The sequence below is a fragment of the Pristis pectinata genome, chromosome 1, assembly GCF_009764475.1.
Source record: "Pristis pectinata isolate sPriPec2 chromosome 1, sPriPec2.1.pri, whole genome shotgun sequence".
NCBI classification, from domain to species: domain Eukaryota; kingdom Metazoa; phylum Chordata; class Chondrichthyes; order Rhinopristiformes; family Pristidae; genus Pristis; species Pristis pectinata.
The window spans coordinates 61,143,701-61,166,554 of NC_067405.1; the positions used below are offsets into that span (position 1 = coordinate 61,143,701).

Sequence of the window (22,854 nt, forward strand, 5' to 3'; positions counted from 1 at the left end):
TCATGTAAACTTGCTCCCCCACCATTTATTTCTGTCTGTGTTTAGCAATGGCTTACCTTAGCATGAAGATATCTTTTGTTCATCTATTGTGTCAGGAGAAGATCAGACTGCTTAAGAAAATAACATGGCAGAACCATGTCTTTCAAATATCAAGTTAATTACAGGGATCAACTGCAGCCTTCTAAGAACTGAGCTGCTAATACCTTTGCTGCTGGATTATTTGACAGCTGATGCCGGAATTCAGTGCTGCAAAAGCTTATAACAAACTGTGTTTGCAAACACTAAAACAATCTTATATCTCAAACTTGACCTCAAGATGCAGTCTGAAAAAAATCCCTTGTTGTTCGCTGTCAGTTTAATGTACTTAAATACAAATATGAAGATTAACAAAATCTCGTTTGGTTGATCCTGTTGTTCAACAAGACCCTTTTGTAATAAACACATATAACATTAACCTTGAGAACACTGAAAGTAGAACATTCTGACTGTTTACCGTCAGACACCAAAATTTCCTCATGAATCAAATTACCAAGCGACACAGCAAGACATCAGCAAAAATAGCATGATTCAAAGGCATCAGTTCCTTCTTCACACAGAAAGCAGCAATTACAGCACACAATATATGCGCTAATTCTGTTTCAATTTAATTGCTAAGATTAAACATTGTTCAGTCACTTGCTGGAACTGATAATATAAAACAAAGCAAGCAGAATTATATTAAATCATTTGGCAAATGAAATAACTTCCTCAAATTGAAACAGCTACCTTTGGCCAGACAACTTAACTACCTTGTAGTAAAGGTACTTTATAACAACTCCCTCAAACTGCATAGCAGCTTCCAGCTAAACAATAATACATTCATATAGCACCTTTAACACAGCAAAACATCTAAAGATGCTTCAAAAAATAGTTATCAAACAAAGGTTGATACTGAGTCATTCAAGTAGATGTAAAGGTGAAAGGTCTTAGGTTGAAAGCTTTAGAATAGGAATTCCAGACTTTAGGGCCCTGGCAGCTGAAGGTACAGCTGATAACAAAAGACCAATCAAAATCAGGGTTGCTCAAGAGGCCAGAAGTAGAGGAGAGCATGTAAAAAGGATTACAGAGCTGGAGCTGATTGAGGGAATTGAAAATGAGGATGAGAATTGAAGCATGGCTTAACTGGTGTCAGGTCAGCAAGCTGGCAAAATGTAACCTGGCAAAGTTTTGGAGAGATCTCAAGTTTACAGAGGATTCAAGGGATGAGGATGGGCAGCAGTTTGCAGAAGTAATAAAGGAATGACTGAGGACTTCAGCAGAAAATGAGTAAGGTGAGTCAGGTGATCTTATGGAGGTGGAAACATTCAGTATTAGTGATGGCAGAGATATGTTGTCCGAGCAGCCTGATACAGCCTCAGACATTAAGGATTAGGGACTGTGGTTTTTTAAATCTATTCCGTAAATCCCATTAGAGGACCTAAATTAACACGGTACTGAAATGGAGTGATACGCTCTGGGGAGAGAACTCTCACACTGATTCAGTTTGACATAACATGGAGTGTGAAACTTTTTAACTACCTTATGTCAGTTTCAATGTTTTTTTTGCATGAACGTCTTCCTCTTTGAGATCCAATGCTTGGTTTTCACTGGTTCATTCCTCTAACATGGCCTAAACGAGAAAGGAGAATTGTTAACCCAATGTGTCACACAAGTCTCCAAGAGACACTGATGCAATTTGATTCCTGTTGACTCACAGCTGATAAAATCAGAAGAGGAAGTAAGAATACATAACACATCCAGTTCCTAACATCACATTGCATTCATCTCTGGTCAGTTGTCAACAATTAATACAAGCAAACGGAAATGGTGAGTTAAAAGGCGTGAAGAATCAATGGGCTCCCTTGTTTCATATTGCATTTATTTTCCCTCTGTTCTATTTTTAGGTTGCCCTAAGCAGGTTTCAAGCTTAACTTGATCCATCCTCTCAACACAGAGGCAGCCGCTGTTGAAAATTTACATTTTCAGATGCTCACAATTTCGGTACAGGGCCCTACATGGTTTAGATTGTGTTAATTTATGTACTTGGCCAAATTAGCAGTTGCATTAAGATCCTTTACATACTTCTGATAAAGAATGGCAAAAACAAAACTTCCAGGTAATCATCTGGGAGGAGTGCGAAACTTCAATCGACTTCTCATTCATTTTTTTTGTCTTATTTGTAACTTAGACTGCAATTTAAAGATCATTCATGAATAACAGGAAAATCGTACTGATTGATTGAGATTACTTGTTAAGATGTTCTCTTTCATTATTTCTCAGCTGAAAGCAGAGGTGGATAACCAGCTCCAGGGGTCTGCTCATGTCTTCATGAACTGGCTACAAAGATATTTGCACAAGGCATAATCCCTCTGATAATCTCTTTTCTTTTCTGGGAAATTATCTGGGTTACACTTAAGTCTCGAACAGAAGATGAAGAAATTATTAAGAAGGATCTCCAAGGCCGCAGGCAAATTATCTCCCTGAAGTACCGAGTCTTTACAAACCTGTGTGTTGAGATGTATAAACATTGCAAGTTTGAGCGTCAATACAAAGTAACATCCACCTGACACCAGTGGGTGAATGGTGGTACCTTAACCACCCTAAGGTGCGCAAATTAGCGAGCACCATCTATGCTGTCTAGGTTGTAAATTCTGTTGCTTAGGTCCCAGAATATATAGGACAGGATTTATTTGCTGTATTAACACTGTCAATTGCTGATAGCAATTCCTGGTATCAAACTGATACTTTATTTGGTAGCATGCTTTGTCAGCATGTGCCATCGCATGAATGCTTAAATCATGACTTGCACAGACGTTTGGCAAGATACTTGTATCACAGATAAATAATGGCCATTTGGCCAGCAGGTGGGAAATCCACGGATGCTGCCAGAAGTTACATTGAGCTGTTCTCTCCAATCACTGATGGCAATTGAAGCAAAGAAACTTTCTTCTATAAAGCAGAAAGAGAAAAGAATCACACCTGAAATGAACCTGATTGGCATTTAAGGTACTGCAGATCTGAAATTCATTGCACACTGAAGTTAATGTTAATCAGTCTACCAACATGTTTAATCGAATAAATCTGCAAGAAATTTGTTTGTGAGTTACACGGTAACAAGAGTAAATAGAAAGAGTTCACCAACGTGATGACTACAAATGAGGTAAGGTCTGATTTATAACAAAGTTCAAGTGGGTACAGAGACACAAGAGACCGCAGATGCTGGAATCTGGAGTAACAAACAATCTGCTGGAGGAACTCAAGGGGTCAGGCAGCATCTATGGAGGGAAATGGACAGTCGATGTGTCAGGTCGAGATCTTTCTTTTGGATTCATGTCTTCTGAATTTTGCCACTTATTTTGACCTGTCTTCTGATTATTACTTTGATACATATACATGGACACAGGTTTGGTTTTGGAGCCTCAACCCATTTATGTGGGCCGCTTGAAATGTCCCCATGAGCAGGGAGGAATTCCAGATCATTTGCATTATCTATAAAAGCTGTCATTTTGTAATTTTTAAGATTGTGGACTTGTGGTGAACCAGCAAGGATGTTAATGTGATTCAAACCAGATGAACCAGAGTTTACACTTTAAGAATGTGAGAGTGGGAAAAATGTTAGAATCTGCTTTGTTACATTTTACAGTTGAAACTTTTTCAGCTTTGAGTCAAGACTCCCATTTCGAGTTGTTCACATCCTGAGACCTGGTCAAGATAGAATAGGTGTGAATATCACAGATAATCTGTAACAATGGAGCCAGGTAATCTAATGGATAAATAACCAGGATATCTCCAGTCTCCTGGTGTTTAGAGGATTTGAGAATTAAATGACTCCCTGTGTTGGGGAGATCAGGGAAAGGGGACATAATCTTAAAATCAGAACTGGGCCATTCAGGATCGAAATCCAGAAACAATTTTTTACACAGATGGTGGTGGAAATCTTGAACTCTTCCAACTCCCCCACCCCCAAAACATGTGGATGATGGATTAATCAAAATATTCAAGGGTGAGATCATTAAGATTTTATTAAAGCGAAGGATGGATGAAGATTGGTTATTGTCGAATCAAAAGTTGGTGCAGTCTGGTAAGTTATTAGATTTCTCATGTTCCTGTCTAGTTCAGCTACTCTTTGGATAATCACACTGAACTATAAGAAAGTTCTGCACCTTCCTTTACAAAGGTACACCCCCCCCTTTATTCCAATGTGACCTCGTCTTTCAGACCTTATATCAGCCATGCTTGAAGAAAAGGGGTGGGGGGCGGGGAGGGGGGTCACAGGGAAACGATTTGGAATAAAGTCTCTATTAGTCCTAATCATTGATGGCAACCAGCTGGCATGCAACAATAGTGAAGAAGTCACTATCCCCAATTTTCTACATAGCCTTTGTTAAGTTACTCGGCATCATAATCATGTCTCTCAAGAGTGAAGCAACAGTAATCAGGTTAATTACTGTTCTGGTACTTGGGGCAAATTCAGGATTTGGACAGTCAAAGCAAAACTAAGTTTCAGATATAGTTTCCGGAAAATTTGATTGTCCAAAGGGGCAAAACAGCTCATCATAAACTAAAGTCTGAAGCAGAACCAAAGCTGACATTTGTTTGCTCTACATTTGGAAGATTAGGATTACTGTATCCTTAAATATTCAAATTTCATTTAAATATAAAACAATGCCACAAAATGAAATGCGTATCTCTTACTTATTCAAAAACAAGAGGCATTTGTGCCAGGTACACTTCCTCAGTGCAAAAGCCTTTTTGACTTTCATGTATTTTGCTTAAAGCACATCTCTTCTCTCCAGCTTTCACTGATGACCTGCATATTTGATTACTCTAGGCTCCCAAATGCTTTTTAAGCATATGGATGCCTTATTTCTACAAGACAGCTATTTGTATTTTGTTCATGAAGAACCCTCATCTCTCATGCGTGTCTGTTGCTATGGTGATCTAAAAATAGAAAACGTATCAAATAGATCAGTCTGGCTGAAAATAAAGTAACCCTTTCCATAAAGGTGAAAGCAAGGATGTTTTGTGAATGAATTAGACACACATAGTAAAAGTGCTATCTAATAATGGGAGTAGATGTATTATTAGATATCACCTAAGAATTGTATCTACAGCTGCAACCTCAGTTACAAATCACAAGTTTGACTGAATTCACCCTTGATTTACATAAGACTTATGATGAATTGGCTGTGAAAATTACAACAAATATCTTAAATCCTGTCTCAATCCTTTAATATCCCCATCTGAGTAAAACTGAGCTTTACCCAAGAGAAAGAAATGATACTTTCCTCCACTTATCATTGCCTCTTGACAATCAGGATGACTAGGAACAGACAGTTGTGGTGTAGGTGATAGTGTGGATGTAAACACAGATACAGCACATCACTGTGTTGCCTATGTTTGGGTTTGTTATTGTTACCACCAAAGTGACAGCCGAGCCTTCTTGTGACCAGGTCTAATGGAAGACTGACGCTTATAGACTGCATTACACCTATCAATTATGAATCACTTTAACCATCAGCCCCTCATGCTAAGGTGTCAGCCCTGGGGGTGAATGTAGCACTTTTGCCTCAGACTGGTGTGAGTTTGAACACACAGTAGAAACCCAAGTGTATAATCCAGTCTGTCTCACCAGTGCAGCACTGAGGGGGCATTACACTACCAAAGGCACCATCCTTTGGATGATATTTTAAGTTGAAGCCCCATCGGCTCTCTTGGGCAGTGCGATGTGAGAGAAAACAAGTTGCAGGGAAATACATGGGAGAAGGCAATTGATGGGATTGCTCTGACAGCCGGCATAGACTTGATAGGCCAAATGACCTTCTTTAATGTTGTAAGAAAATATTTGATAAGAAGAGTTCCCACGAGCCTATTCAAATAGGAAGAAAGACTTTTCCCTGATGGGTTGATCAGTGTTTATCCTTCAATCATTGCCACCAGGCCAGATTATGAGGTCATTATCTGGTTCGTGGGAATCTCAAATTGACTGCTGTTCCTCTTCCATTACACTCGTGACAACACTTCAAAAATACTTAACTGGTTACACAATGATTTGGAATGCCTTTGAGGGTGTGAAAAGATGCCACCTAAATGCAAGTCTTTTTCTGTCCGAAGCAATTAATAAAAACAACATATACTGTCAATAGATTCACTCTGGCTGCTGTTATTCAGGCAAGCAGAATCCAGAATTGAGACTTCTTTGTTGAACTCCATTTTTCTGCTTTTGCAAAAAACACTGCCGTATTGTAAGTTGATGCTTTAAGGTTGCAACCTTTTTTTGCAAGAAAACGTGCCTTCCACTTCCTAATTATGATTTGGTTTAACTCAATAAAGGCATTTATTGCAGGAGCAAAAGGGCAGGCACATAATTTAGCTATTTAATTTCATGTTTTTTAGTACTTGTTTTTTTTTATTTCTAGGCTTGTGATGTCTCAAGAGCCACCTTAACTGAAAATTTTCACCTTAAAAGAACTGAATAGAATTTATAGTCACAAGTGCACATTCTGAACATTTGGGGCTTGAAGATGTTCCCACAACATAAATAATGTAGCTTCAAGATGTCAAGAGTAGAACTGGGTCTCCTGTCATCCTGAGAGGATTTCAGTCAAGTATCATTATAAAATATTAACATTTTTTCTATTATGAAGACATCTAATTAATGCAAAGAAAATGTTTTATCACACACCCCTATGAAGATGCCAACCCCAAGTGAATGCAGCACTTTTGGTAAGACCACACCTTCAGCACTGTGTGTTGTTTGGGTCTCTGTACTTAAGGTGGGATTCATTTGTCTTGAAGTCAGGGGGCATAGATGAGATGCTTGTCTGCTGAAGAGGGACTGACAAGGTGGATGCTGAGAGACCATCTTCTTGGTTGGTGAGTTTAGAACTAAAGAGTGTATTCTCAGGATTTGATATTGGACATTTAGGACTGAGATGATGAGCAATTTCTTGACTCGGTGTCAGGAACAATCGGAATTCTGTCCTGCTTAGTTGCGGAACATCTTCAAGAGTGAGATCAAAGAATTATTGGATTCCGAGAGAATCACAGGAGATGAGAACAGGTAAGGAAGTTGGTGAAGTAACTGATTAGCCGTAATATTGAATGGTAGAACAAGCTTGAGGGTACTTACAGAAGCCAAGAAGAGAGTGGTGACCTGCCTCAATGACTACCGTCCAGTGGTGCTTACATCAACCAGAACAAAATGCTTCGAGAGGTTGGTTATGGTGCGAATCAACTCCTGCCTCAGAGATGACCTGGATCTGCTCCAATTTGCCTACTGCCACAACAGGTCAACAGCAGATGCGATTTCTCTGGCTCTTCACTCTGCTCTGGATCATCTGGACAATAGGAACTCATACGTCAGGCTGCTGTTCATCGACTACAGCTTGGCGTTCAACACAATCATCCCATCCAAACTTATCATCAAGCTTCAAGACCTGGGCCTCTGTACCTCCCTCAACAACTGGACACTCCCTCATTGGCAGACCTCAATCAGTGAGGATTGGTAACAACATCTCCTCCTCTCTGGCCGTCAACACAGGTGAACCACAAGGCTGTGTGCTTAGCCCCCCGCTCTACTCTCTATGCGCATATGACTGTGGGCTAAGCACAGCTCCAATGCCATCTTCATATTTGCTGATGACACCACTGTTGTTGGACAAATAACAGGTGGTGATGAGTCAGCATACAGGAGAGAGATAGGACACCTGGTCGAGTGGTGCCACAACAACAACCTCTTGCTCGACGTCAGCAAAACTAAAGAGCTGGTTGTTGACTTCAGGAAGGGGAAGGAGGGCAAACATGCACCAGTCTACATTGGGGGATCGGCAGTGGAGAGAGTCAGCAGCTTTAAAGTCCTGGGTGTTAACATATCGGATGACGTGTCCTGGGCCCAGCACATAGATGCAATCATAAGGAAGGCGCTCCAGCGTCTTTACTTTCTTGGGAAGTTAAGGAGTTTTGGCTTGTCACTGATCCAGAATCTGCAGTCTCTCCTGTGCTTGCCTTCAACCATTTGGTTCTTGAGCCAACCGGCAAAACTCTAATCACTACAGTTTAGCACCACTATGAGTACTTTGATCACTTTTCACTAAAATGGACTTTGTTCTTTTTTGTTCTAATTATGTTCTTGCTTGAAAAATTGTGTATAGTTTATGTTTAATTTATGTTTTTCTTGTGAATGCTGCTTATGTGATGCTGTGTGCCTGTGACGCTGCTGCAAGTAAGTTTTTCATTGCACCTGTGCACACGTGTAGTTGTGTATATGACAATAACCTCGACTTTGACTTATGGCCTATTATTGCTCCAGTTTCTTATACTTTTGAAAGCGTGATACCTGAAGAGGATGCAATTATCCCTTTTTTAATACTCATCACAACTGAATAATAAAGAAACTGAATTATTTCAGTGACCCAACATGTCCAAAGTGCCTTGAGTCCAATAAATTACATCAAAGGTTCCACTTGATTTTTGTTATTTCATATCTTGAGCTGAGAAAGGAAATAGTTAATTCAAATTTATGCTCAGATCTCTGACAAACAACCTGATAGAGAATTGTGAATATCAACCAACTTAAAAATAGCACATCCCTGAAAAAACAAAATAAAACTGTAATAATGCCTCAGATTTATGTAGTGTCCGTACCGAGTAATAGATGCCTGAGGGCTTCCAAAGAGCTCAGTCAGATGAAATTCAACACCTTACTTCAGCAGGTAATTCAATAATACATTGCAGCATACACCACAGTGCTACACAATCCATTTTTAAAAAGTTGTCATCAATTTTTCAATTTTTGTTTTGAACAAATTCTGCGTATATGTCCTCTGAATTGTTATTAAAATGCAACTGTCCATAAACAAGCATCTTGTGAGGATTCTTATTTCATTTGTGTAAGTGAACCTGTTTGGATTTCACAAAGCCAAGGAGATTCCATTCACATTCTGTTCAAGCGCCCAGTGCTAAGTTGCTAAAGTCTATTCTCAGGTCATGCTCCAAATAGATTGCAGCTATATTTTGTCAGCATACAGTTATTGCTTGCTGCTGCTTTATGGATTTTTCAGAACCTATGTTCTTGAAAAAATGCATTATTAATTTCATAATTTGGCAACTTTCAATGGTTTGGAGCTTGAATACACTATGTGGACCTTTAGTACTGCATTATACATCACTGACAACTAATACTCAGATAATCCCAGGATAACATGACTTAAAATGACCTTGAAAAACAACCAGAAAAAAGCCTTTAACTCTACTTGCAGTTTACTTAGTTGAAAATATATATTTGCTGAAATGGAAATGGAAAGTTTCTGCAGATTTATGGGGGAAAACACTGGTTTGGTGAGTGCTCTACTGGAATGGTTGTTTATGAATCTGCATTTGAATCTATAGTTTACCTACAATAAAATGTTATTTATATAAATATTGAGTGAATATTACGGATATTGCTCAGTTATAAAATTCTCTGTTTTTAACCAAATCTCATTCTATATTTATAGAAGTCAATTGACTCTAAGTAGTTTTTCAATCACTTTGTAAAATCACAGCTCACTTCCTTTAGAAGTCTACATACACGCCAGTGCAGAGCTAGCTTTGCAACAATAGGCAATGGGTTGATGTAATAGTTTGGGTGACACTACCATAAAACTGCAATATTTCACAATGGCTGAGCTGATGAAGTCAAGAGGTTCCAGCAGAGAGGGCTTAATCAATGTCCATTACTGTGTCACACTCATATATTGTCATTTTTGTAAAAGTCGACCCGTGCTGTAATAAAGCAGACAACAGCAGAACCAAGGAGCGTACAATTAATGCTTTATTATTTTAATGCTAGCGGGAGTGAGGGATACAGAGAAAGAGTAAACAGTGTAACCCGAGCTCTGTACTGACCCCCACTCGGAGATTTACATGTTAGTGTCCCTCCTTTTATAGACCCTATGTGGGAAACTGCACATACTATGGCAGTTGCTTACAGCAAACTTTTAGCAAAACAAGATATGCCTTAAGCACTTCTTTGTTTCTCACCAGCACCTGTACATTTTTTAGTCATAACTATAGTCACAACATGGTTGAAGCAATATCACGCCATGGTTGAAGGAATACTAGCTGCACACCATTAACCCTTACAACGCCATTAACCCTTACATTTCCAGCTACCTTTTACACTTTGCTCAATTGTAGAATCATGAATCATGGAAAATTTGTTATAGAGAGGGAGTCTGTGCTGGTCAAAAATGAGCGAAGCAGCTTAATCCCACCTTGCAGCATTAGGTCCGTTGCCCTGAAGGTCATGGCTCTGCAAGTGCACGTCAAGCACTGCTTAAATGTGATGAGGGTCTCTGCCTCTACCATCCTCTCAGGCAGTGAGTTCAAGACTCCCACTACCTCTGGGTGAAAACATTCCTCTTCATAGCCTCTCTAATCCCTCTACCAATTAAGATTATGTGCAATGGCTAGGGGTTGAAGCATAAATGGCTCACTGCGAATTCTGATCGCTGGGCTCATAACGTATAGAGGCCTTAAACTTAGATGTCAGGTTACTTTTATACCCAGTGAAGTACTTTAGAGATGTCTAAAAGCAAAATGACACAGGCGCTATAAACCTGAAATAGAAAGCAAAAGTACCAGAACTACTCAACAGGTCAGACAGCATCTGTGGAGACAGAATCAGAGTTAATGTTTCAGGAAAGTGACCTTCCATCAGGTGCACAGGCTGCCTGACCTGCTGAGGATTTGCAGCATTTTCTGTTTTTATTTTGGGAGCAAAGTCACTGGAACATACGTGACTCCTGTAAAACTGGCCTCTTCTCTCACCAGGCATGGTCTCTGCTCCCCCTCTTCCCAGACTCTTTCTCCTTCCTCACTGAGCCTGCCCTCTTATCATCCTGACTTTTCACTCCTCCCTCACTGGACCTGCTCTCCACTCTCCCAGATTCCTGCTCCCTCACCAGGTCTGCATCTCTCCCACACTCCCGCTCCTCTCTCACCAGGCCTGGGTCTTTGTTCTCCTAGAACCCCACTCTTCTCTCACCAGGCCTAATTATAGTTTGCACTGGTCACAGTACAGATGAGACTGATAAAGGTGCAAAAATAGGAACATGAAGATTGCTTCAACACAACAATCATTCAACCACTGATCTCCTGCATGAATATCCAGATGTTTTTCATGGAAGTTCCTCAGGTTTGAGTGTGCCTTGCTTCTCCTCCGTTTCTGTGAGTTCTGCAATCAAGTACTTAATTACTTTTAGAGAAGTAAAAATCTGCAGGTGCTGGAAATCTGAAATATGAGCATAAAATGCTATTGGAAACACTCAGCAAGTCAGGCAGCATCAGTGTTGGCTCTCTTTCTCTCTCTCTCTTTTCTGTTCTTATTTAGTAATTACTTACATTTTGCTTTTTCATTAGATTTAATTAATGACCCAGATGGCATCACGGAAGAGTTGTGAAAGCAGACAGTTCATGATGGTGAAGAGGAGAAGGTTAAAAGCAGGGAAGTCTCATCTGATTGTTTCATAACATCTGATTATTTTCTGATCAAATCTATTCAGTTATTGCATTTAAAGCAGTAATTTGTACAATTTATTCTCTTTCAAGCAATTTGGATTAATTAGGTGACCCTCTGTTGACTTAAATCCTGCTTAGTTATCTCTGGGATATGCAGGAAATATTATTAGATGAGTTAACAATTGCATACACATGTCAACTTTAATTGATCTCATTGTACTTTGTTTTGTCAACAAAGGAAAACAATAGTAAAAATTATATTGGGTCAGAATATTTCAGTGGAAGCTGTAAGAAACCATACTGAATTTGCTCCACCTTGGAATATTAAGTATATCGTGAATAGAAGGCATGTAGAAGACTCATCTCTTGTTCCACAGATGCTGCCTGACCTGCTGAGTGTTTCCAGCATTTCTGTTTGTATTTCAGATTTCCAGCATCTGCAGTTTTTTGATTTTCAATATCTGTATATATTTGTTTTTTTGTCTGTAGACTGGTAGTTGTGCAGTGTACATTGCAACAATGACTTCACTTCAAAAGTAGTTCATTGCTGTAAAGCACTTCAGACAATGCAGTCATGAAAAGTCCTTGATAAATGCAATTCTTTCTTGTTTTTGCATGTCAGATGAGGGGACGTCACTAAGTTGGCATAAAAGATTTCAGAAAGGCAAGGCAAATATCCAGAAGCTGTGATTCACATGGGAATTAAAGACTTAGAATAGAAAGAACTGAGGTCTTACAAAGAGAATTCAGGAATCTGGAGAAGGACATTGCAGCAGATGTCAATAATCTTGGGATTTCCTTCTATGTTATCATCTGGTCAGTATAGGAATCTTCTTGTTGAGTAGGGTCAAGTTTGATTTGCTTCCACTCCAGATCTATGGTTCTGAGGTGGCTGAAAACTCCAATACAGAATCTGCAGACTGCCACAGGAGGGGCAGGAGATACCTTACAGGGCAGGTAGGTGGGTTGTTTGGGATGTTGTTCTGCTGTTTGCATTTGGCCTTCCTGTGCTCTCCTTGTTGATACTCAAGCTGTTCAGTGCCTTCCCAGATGTTCCTTCTCTATTTCGGGCAGTCATGGGGTCGGTAATCCCATAAGTGGTGAAGATGTTACATTACTTCAAGGAAACTTTGAGAAAATCTTTCTGTTTTCTTTGACTGCCTGGAAATCTGTTGTGATGGAAATCTGAGTAGAGTCCTGGTTTCAGAGGGGCCCATCAATGATCTCAGAGCCTCAATGCTGAGTTGTTGGTCTGGGACAGGACACTGAGTTCACCTGTCCTGCCAATGCATTTGGAAGATTTTGAAGAGACAGTATTGGTAGCAGTTCTCCCCTACATTATGGTGCCTAATGTAGGTGATCAACGTTACTCAATAGACCAGTTTAGTGCCAAGACTGAAGTCTTCACCCTTGGACACTCCTTCCTTCAGATGGCCCAGCATACTGAAAATGGTGGTGAATTTGATGGTGAAATCGGTCTACTTTTACTGAGGGGTGGTTCCCAAGGTATGGAAATGATCAATGTTTTCCAGGGATTCATTGTGGATCTTCATTGTCTGGGGTGGGATTGTGGGACTGGGACAGGTTTGTAACTCATGTTGGTCTTCTAGATGTTTGATATAAAGTCCATTCTCCCTTACACTTGAACAAAGGAATCAAATGATGACTTGTGGTTCAGCATCCAACTGTGAACATACATTTGCATCTCTTGGATACTGTAACTTGATGACTGTGGTTTGAATGGAGGCAACAAAGTGCAGATCACTCCCCTGAATTTCTGAAGTGTGGGTGAGACCTTCATATTGTGCATAATGATCTCTCAACTCCAATAGGTTTGTTCACATATTTTTCTGGGAATTCACTCCCATCTGCACAAATCCACTCACTTGAATTCAAGTACCGCCCACAACCCCCACCCCCAAATGAGACTCATCTTAGAGCAGGACAAGGGCCACACAGGATGCACCACCTTCAGGATGTCAGGACTGGAACTCCTCTCCACTGAGACTGCCCAGGAGGATGTTCTATATGGCTAAGGCAGGGTGAAAAAAAAACAACAAAGTATGAAAACACTGGAAAGAAAAGGCTGTGGGATAAGTGAAGAAGAAAGCAAGCACTTTTTGAAAAATGACCTGGGTGTGCACAGCAAACCATCACACAGAGAGGAGGCGGGGGTAAAGATTTTCAGATAAGGGATAATATTGATTGACTTTAATTACACTGAGTTACTGAGGGAAACAGATTCTTCAGTTGCAGTTGGACAGACAGCCGAATTGCAACACGAACTCTGAGGACTGGCCCTGCCCACTTTCCTGGATTGAACCTGGGCTTCCAGGATAAATCAGCTGTGGAGAATTTGGGGCAGATCCAGGTTATGTGAGGGTTCCTCCCCCAACCCTTTGCAATGGTCCATTTAAATTCTAGTGGTAACTGGGATCTTAATACTCATGCAGGAGGAGTGCCCCAACTTCTCAGAGCTAGCTTCATGAAGACCGCAGTGGTTCAAGGCACCACCGCTCACCACCACCTTCCTGGGGGCATGTAGTGACTGCCATTAAATAGTGGTCTTGTCACCCTCGTCCCATGAGAGAATAAAAGCACTCTAACCCTGCTGCCCTTCAATTTGCTCTCATACCAGCTGAGAGTGTGCATAAACACTGCTGAGCATGCGGTGGGCAGATTCTCATCCACCATGGCCTTTGTGAGATTCTGCATACACTAACACCTTCAGCAATTTTTCTCTCAGTGCTTACAACATTTACATTTTTTAGAATTTAGTCAGCTCCTAGAAATTGGATGTCAAAAAGAAATAATAAGTTTTCATATAAGAAGTGACGAAATTGAATCACCTTTTGATGGTCATCTATCTAATCCAGTCAATTGATTGAAAAGGGTTGAAACAATTCTTCCTTTGTTATATTCCATAAAACACGACAAATGGATTACAGAACAGGAGGGGAACCATGATGAGTGGCCTTTGTTTTGCGACTGTTTCTCTTTGGCAGCTTTCCTGGTTGCTAATGCCAACCTTGTGTTTAGTCCACCACTGAGGATGCAGATACAGCCCAGCAGGAAGGAGATGAAGTCAGACAGTTATTTTCTTTCGGGAAATCCAAAATAAGAAAAGAGTCCTTAATCTATTGGCTCATCGTGATATTTATCTTTCACTGAGTGGAGCCAAATGACGCATGGGTGAGGAAGAGCAATGGTTTTCCACTGAATTATAGAGTTCATGAAAATGATTTCTATTGGAATTCATAATTAGATTAATAATTGTTCCCAATATTGGTAACACTCAGGAAGAAACCTTTGCGGTGGCTATTTTAAACCATCTGAACACTGATAGTTTATGACACTGATTACTTGGTCACATTTATGAACAACAAACCCAGCATAAGCAAGTACAATCCTGGATAACTAATGAAACAACAGCTGGCTGCTCTTGGGGATTCCCATCCTTACCAATGAATCAACAGCCGTTACAACCAAGGCTTAGAATAATACTAGGATCCAATGTTTTAAGAGCATTGCATGAGAAAATATCACTGCTGGGTGGTTCATATATTACCACACAGGGCTGTCATAATGCCACTGCACTTACACTGATGATAAGTGTTTTCCAATGAATTTTGATTTGCAATCAGCAAAGTTGCCTCAGAGTTAAGTATGATTTGAGTTTCAAGTGCACCAAAACTAAAAGCTGCAAGACCTGTACTTCACATACTCAAGCTGCATGGAGATTATACTGAGGTGACATATAATTCTGGTCAAGAAACATATTATCATTTTACCAGGAGATCTTTACAATGGTGCACTTCTTTATACCGAGTGCTTTCTCCTCATCTAGTACCTGGTATTAAAGAATGTGTGCAGTCTGCTTTTGTGGCTGTGCTCAAACAACCACCAATCAATAAGTGTAAGTTAGGACTATTGACCATTCATTGGACTGCTGCTTTGAGACTGATTTCTGCAATATTACAGCACCCAGTTCATCAGCACTGTATAATGGAACATCTCTCCTCTGTGCTATTAAATACTCAGATGCTGACTGCTGATTCTGCTTTTCTCAGAAACGGCAACAATCTTGAGAGGCATTATGTGAATTTGGTAAAGTGTCGGCTTGAGGGCACTGAGCACGTCAGAACCTGAGCATAGAAACTCTCTGTCCGCTAGCTTCACAGTTCAAGTGAATAAGTGGGAACAAAGCTCAATTAAAACACTTGCAACAATCTGTAGCAAATGAAGATTCTTCTCATTGGCATCAAGAGTGATATAAAGTAGATCTAAGTTTTAATCAGTGCTCCTTTCTGAAGTTGCAGTGCATTTGATTTATGATAAACATCATTTATCTCTAGGCTTTGCATTTTTCAGAAACTGTAAGAGAACCGTGAACTGTAATTTGGTATAAACTCATCAAATTGACGTGTCATACCCCTATTATCAGTTGATTGGTAGTTAACCTCTCCCTGCTTCAGTCTGAGGTTCCCACCTGCTTTAACAATAACTAAGAAAAACAAGGTAACATGCCTTAAAGACTACCACCCGGTGGCTCTGACATCCACCATCATGAAGTGCTTCGATAGGCTGGTCATGACACATATTAACTCCAGCCTCCCGGAAAACCTCGACCCACTGCAATTTGCCTCCCACTGAAACAGGTCTATGGTGGATGCCATCTCCCTGGCCCTACATTTATCTCTGGAGCATCTGGACAGTAAAGACACTTACGTTAGACTATTGTTTATTGATTCCAGCTCTGCTTTCAATACTATGATTCCAAGCAAACTCATCACCATACTCCAAGACCTGGAAGTCAGCACCTCCCACTGCAACTGGACTCTTGACTTCCTGACCAACAGACCGCAATCAGCAAGGATAGGCAGCAACACCTCCACCATGACTATTCTCAATACTGATGCCCACAAGGCTGAGTCCTCAGCCCCCTACTCTACTCCCTATACATTCATGGTTGCATGGCCAGATTCTGCTCTAACTCCACTACAAGCCTGCAGATGATACCAACGTAGTAGGCCGTATCTCAAATAATGATGAGTCGACATACAGGAAGGAAATAGAGAGCAGAAAGCTTAGTAACATGGTGTCATGACAACAACCTTTCCCTCAATGTCAGCAAAACAAAAGAGCTGGTCATTGACTTCAGGAAAGAGGGCGGTGAACATGCACCTGTCTACATCAGTGGTGCTGAGGTCGAGAGGTTGAGAGCTTCAAGTTCCCGGGAGTGATCATCACCAATACCCTGTCCTGGTCCAACTACGTAGACGCCATGTCCAAGACAGCTCCAGTATCTCTACTTCCTCAGGAAGCCAAAGAAATTTGGCATGTCCCTGTTGATCCTCACCAACCTTTATTGATGCACCATAGAAAGCATCCTATCTGGATGTATCATGGCTTGGTATGGCAACTGCTCTGCCTGTGACTGCAAGAAACTGCAGAGAGTTGTGGACACAACTCAGTACATCACGGAAACCAGCCTCCCCGCCTTCCCCCCCATGGACTCTGTCTATACTTCTCACTGCCCCAGTAAAGCAGCCAGTATAATCAAAGCCCCAGCCACCCTGGACATTCTGTCTTCTCCCCCCTCCCATCAGGCAGAAGATACAAGCCTGAAAGCACGTACCACCAGGCTCAAGGACAACTTCTACCCTGCTGTTATAAGACTATTGAATGTTTCCCTAGTGCGATAAGATTGACTCTTGACCTCACAATCTACCTTGTTATGACCTTGCCTCTTATTGTCTACCTGCACTGCATTTTCTCTGTAGCTGTTACACCTTACTCTGCATTCTGTATTGTTTTACCTGGTACTACCTCAATGAACTGTGTAATGAATTGATCTGTACGAATGGCATGCAAGACAAGTTTTTCACTGTACCTCAGTGACAATAATAAACCAATTCCAATTCCATCCTAAGAAAGTGGGGGGTGGGAGTGTGGTGGAGGGTGCAGCGGGGGTGTGGAACAACTCTGTCCTCATCAACGGAGGTGCTGTAGAGATAGCTTTCAGTTCCTTGGCATCCATTATCACCAGTAACCTCGCCTGGTCCCTTCACACTGATGCGGTGCAATTCTTCAAGGAGGCTTTGAGCACATCCTCTCATCTTTTTTTCCGTCTGCCTGCTAATCCCTTCCCGTGGGTTTCTTCATTCTCCCACAGAGGGAGGATCCTGCCTCAACAACTTACTTCAACACACAAAGAAGAAACTGAGCACATGCCTCTGGTAGCATGGTTAAAATAGTCGGTTAGAAAGAGAAGCTGATGCCGATCCCTGACTTCCTTCCTGCTGATGAAACCTATACCCTTCAATGGGTCAGCACTAGACTTCACTATTCCAACTCCTGGTTGGCCTTTCTCAGTTCTAAGCTCTGTAAACTTGAGGACATACAAAACTTTCTTGTCCACCTCCCAACATGCACCAGCTCGCATTTGCCCACTGTGGTTGCAGACCTACTTTAAGCAATCCCTCGGTTTTCATTGCTCTCTCGTTCCTTTTTCAAATTTTCCCGTGGTCTTGCTCCCCTTACACCCTTGTTGTCTCCTCCAGCCCTACAACCTTCTGAGACATCCATGCTCTTCCAATTCTGCCCTCCTTACTTTAATCACCACACTATGTTGGGTTTGTTTCTAGCTGTCATGGCCCAAGTGCTGAGATTCCTTCCCTAAACCTTTCTACCTTCCATCCGTCAGATGATTCTTACAACCTACTTCTTTGACAAGGATTTTAGCCATTCATCCTGTTATATGGATTGGTGTCAAATTCGTTTTACTAACATTCCTGCAAAATGACTTGGACTGTTTTACTATGTTAATTACATACCCTATATATGCAAGTTGTTGTTGCTCAAATGGTAAAGTAGGATCTTTAATTTTGCCATGGAAAATGTAAACAGGCAAAACTGACTGAAGGGAATGTGTGACGAGAAGGGCGGCATCTTGGACCATGAACATTGTCTCGTTACTGCACTGAAAGATCACCTTGGTTTGGAGTTGTATCTTGGCTGCTCATAAAAGTGCATGGCTGGTAAGGTAAACTGGAAAGTAGATACAATTTTAATAGCCAGCTTAGTACATACATCTCTGTTGCTTGCACCTCAAATCATGGTGATTTTTACAAAAGTCATGTTCTTTTATCATGATTGAAGATATATAACAATGCTGCAGGAAACACACCCAAACGTTTTTTTTCTTCAAAAGACTGCAAAGAGCTCTCAGTACAATAACATTAATTTCCCCTTCTCAACTGTTGTTACATCAAAGAAACCCTTGAGCTCCCCAAGACCCAGAAAAGAGAAGCATAAGTGTGTTACTTCTCATGTCTAAATTCCACATTCTATGTTAAACATCCCATGACAAAAAGACTAACCATATTTTTTAAAGCCCCAATATGCTCTTTTTACACAACCACTTAGTGGCTTTCTTGGTACTGATCGAGGCTGGTGGCAATGGAACCCTCAGCAATTTATAAATTTTGTATGAAGTACAGTAACAACATCTTCCTACTATTCTTCAAGACAGACATAATCTGGAGTAGGAAGGAGATGATAATAATTAAAAGGCAGAGGAGGTTTGAGGGGGTGTACCTCTGTCCTGATGGCTCTAATATTAAATCAGACCTTTCTCTACTTGACTGCTGCTTTAGACTCCAATATAGTACTGTCCTAAAGTCACAACGGGACTTAATTTATGCAATATCTCCTCTGGTTTTACTTCTCAAAGATTGTCATTATCCATCAGTTCGTTTCACAAATTAAGTTTACAAAAGAGATTAAAATAAATATGCCAAACCAATATTTGTGATATATTAGCATTTTAGCATTCAGAGTTTAATTATGAAGAGCAAAACAGCGATTGATAATGCTTTCAGACATGGATTTTAATTTATGTGAAAAATTGTGAACAAATACAAGGATGCTGAAAGGATAATGGCTCAGAAATTGATTGTGAGATGTGTGCTTTTGGGTGATTGAATGCAGAATTGATTACAAAATGCAATTGGAACTTTTATGTGTGCAGAGTGTCCACTATGAAACTAATTCACTGGCTGACATGTGGGTGAAGAGGTGGTAGGAAAACTAAATGGGCTAAAGACTGATAAGTCTCCCGGACCGGATGAGGTGCATCCCCAGGTTCTGAAGGAGGTGGCTTTAGAGATTGCAGAGGCATTGGTGATAATTTTCCAGGAATCAATAGACTCCGGCATGGTTCCGGAGGGTCGCAAATGTAGTTCCGCTGTATAAGAAAGGTGGGAGGCAGCATAAAGGAAATTACAGACCTATTAGTCTGACGTCAGTGGTGGGAAAGTTATTGGAATCGATCCTCAAGGATGAGGTTGTGGAATACCTAGAGATGCAAGGCAAGATAGGTTCAAGCCAGCATGGTTTTGTGAAGGAAAGATCCTGCCTGACCAACCTATTGGAGTTTTTGAGGAAATCTCAGGTAGGGTGGATAAGGGAGAGGCGGTAGATGTTGTGTACTTAGACCTTCAAAAGGCCTTCGACAAGGTGCCGCACAAGAGGCTGATTAATAAGATGAGAGCTCACGGAATTACAGGTAGGATATTAGAATGGGTGGAGCATTGGCTGGTAGGCAGAAAGCAAAGGGTGGGAATAAAGGGATCCTGTTCTGGTTGGCTACCGGTTACCAGTGGTGTTCCGCAGGGATCGGTGTTGGGGCCACTTCTTTTTACTTTGTACATTAACGATTTGGATGATGGAGTAAATGGTTTCATGGCTAAGTTTGTAGATGACCCCAAGATAGGTGGAGGAGTAGAGAGTATTGAGGAGACAGGAAGGTTGCAGAGGGACCTGGATAGTTTAGGAGAATGGGCAAAGAAATGGCAGATGAGATTCAATGTTGAGAAATGTGCCATCGTACACTTTGGAAACAGAAATTAACGTGCAGATTATTATCTAGAAGGAGAGAAAATTCCAAGTACAGAAGTACAAAGGGACTTGGGGGTACTCGTGCAGGATACCTTAAAGGTTAACCACCAGTTAGATCGGTGGTAAAGAAAGCGAATGCTATGTTGGCATTCATTTCTAGAGGTATAGTGTATAAAAGTAAGGAAGTGTTGATGAGGCTCTACGGGGCACTAGTGAGGCCTCATTTGGAATACTGTGCACAGTTTTGGGCCCCATATCTTAGGAAAGATGTGCTGATGTTGGAGAGGGTTCAGAGGAGATTTTTGAGGATGGTTCCTGGAATGAAAGGGCTTACGTATCATGAGCGTTTGTCGGCTCTTGGACTGTACTCACTGGAGTACAGAAGAATGAGAGGGGACCTCATAGAGACATTTAAAATGTTGAAAGGACTGGACAGAGTAGATGTGGTCAAGCTGTTTCCCTTGGTGGGTGAGTCCTGAACCAGAGGGCACAATCTTAGAATTAGAGGGTACAGGTTTAAAACCGAGATGAGGAGAAATTTCTTTAGCCAGAGGGTGGTGAATTTGTGGAATTCCTTGCCACGTACGGCAGTGGAGGCCAGATCATTGGAGGCGTTTAAGGAAGAGATAGATAGATATCTAAGTAGTCGGGGTATCAAGGGATATCGGGATAAGGCCGGAAATTGGGGTTAGGTTTTTTTTGCCCCCCCCCCCCCCACACAGTTTCTCATTTCTTTTTCTTTTTTCCTTTTCTTTGGAGCAGACTCGATGGGCCAAATGGCCTACTTCTGCTCCCTTGTCTTGTGATCTTGTGATACCTCTTGCAGAAGTTGCAGGGTAAACAACTGTGATACTAACTGTTATGCAAGACGTGTGACGTTGCTGCTGCAACATTCAAACGTTCATGCTGAAGCAACAGTATAAACCTTGACTGGTAACTCAGTGAGAGTGTGAAGACCTGCTCGTAGAAGGGTTAAGGAGCTGAAACTGGCAAGAGTTATAGAATCACCACGGAAGACACTCAAGGAATCTTCTCCAATAGATCAGATGTCCTGGCATGTTTTAGTCAAAATTTCTGTTCCCCTGGTTATCCTGTTCACCCAACAATATAACCCAACCCAAAAATACCCAACAATTTTACCCCTGATTACCCAAAATTAATTTATTTAATTCCATTCCATTACATGAACGATTGGTACATGTTGAAAATTGTTCTTTTCAGAACTCCCTCTTTGGCAGGAGATCACACAGTTAATTTGTAAACTTAACATTCTGAGCATTTTTCCTTCTACTGTGTATATCCTGCTAAATCCTCCGGGTATGCGGCTTTTTGTTGTGTAATTGTGACCAAAAGGACAACATGTTACCATCATTCATCAATCACATGGCACACTACTTTACTTGTCTTGAATTCCATTTGTTAGATCAAGGAAATTTTTGCTAAGGGGAATGTTGCAAATTGATGAATAAAGAAACTTGATCCTGGTCAGGCATTGTTTACGTATGAAACCTACATAGATGTCAAAAAGACTGCTGGAGAAATTCAGCAGGTCAGGCAACATCTGTGGAGGCAAAGGCATAGTTGATATTTTGGGTTAAGACCCTGCATCAAGGTACAGATACTGCCTGACCCGCTGAGTTTCTCCAACATGAAACACGATGATGCTGGAGGAACTCGGCAGGCCAGGCAGCATCCGTAGAGAAAAGCAGGCGGTCAAGGTTTCAGGTCAGGACCCTTCTTCAGGACTGAAGATAGGAAAAGGGGAAGCCGAATATATAGGAGGGAAAGACAGAGCAGTGATAGGTGGACGAACGAGGGGAGGCGAGACGAGGCATGGTCCTGACCCGAAACGTTGACCACCTGCTTTTCTCCATGGATGCTGCCTGGCCTGCTGAGTTCCTCCAGCATCATGGTGTTTCATCTAGATTCCAGCATCTGCAGTCCTTTGTTTTTTGACTTTCTCCAACAGTTTGTTTTTTTTTGCTCCAGATGCCAACATCTGCAGTCTCTTGTGTTTCCATAGATATCAATCATGTTTTCCATTTCAAATCAGGCAGACAGAGGGTCTTCAGTTGTTTTTGCAAGTCTGCTGAGTAAAATGATCTGATGAGGATGCAGATTGGCAGCATTAACAGTTAAAACAGCAAAAATGAAGCCACAATGTGAATCATTGATATACAGTATATATTTTGGTGAAGCAATAACAGGTAATTTTAAAATAGAAGTTGGTGAAGATGCTTCAAGATATTGTTCCCAGAGAGACTTATTTGAGCAAACAAATGCTGGAAATGCTTAGCATGTCAGGAAGCATCTGTGGAAAGAGACACAGTTAATGTGTCAGGTTGAAGAATCCCTGTCAGGACTGGGGAAGAGAAGGCATGGGGGAGGGATAGGTGAGACAAAAGGAATATCTGTGAAGGTGTGAGGCTGGGG

The 22,854-nt window shown here is 41.1% G+C and overlaps 1 long non-coding RNA gene across 1 annotated transcript in view; it reads right to left on the reverse strand.

Moving 5' to 3' along the window:
- The window catches only part of LOC127576192 (uncharacterized), a 157,713-nt gene that overhangs the window by 24,144 nt on the left and 110,715 nt on the right, over positions 1 to 22,854 (reverse strand). The window contains exon 3 of the long non-coding RNA XR_007957180.1: positions 1,558 to 1,648. This is a non-coding gene — a long non-coding RNA (uncharacterized LOC127576192). The remainder of the gene's footprint in view (positions 1 to 1,557; positions 1,649 to 22,854) is intronic.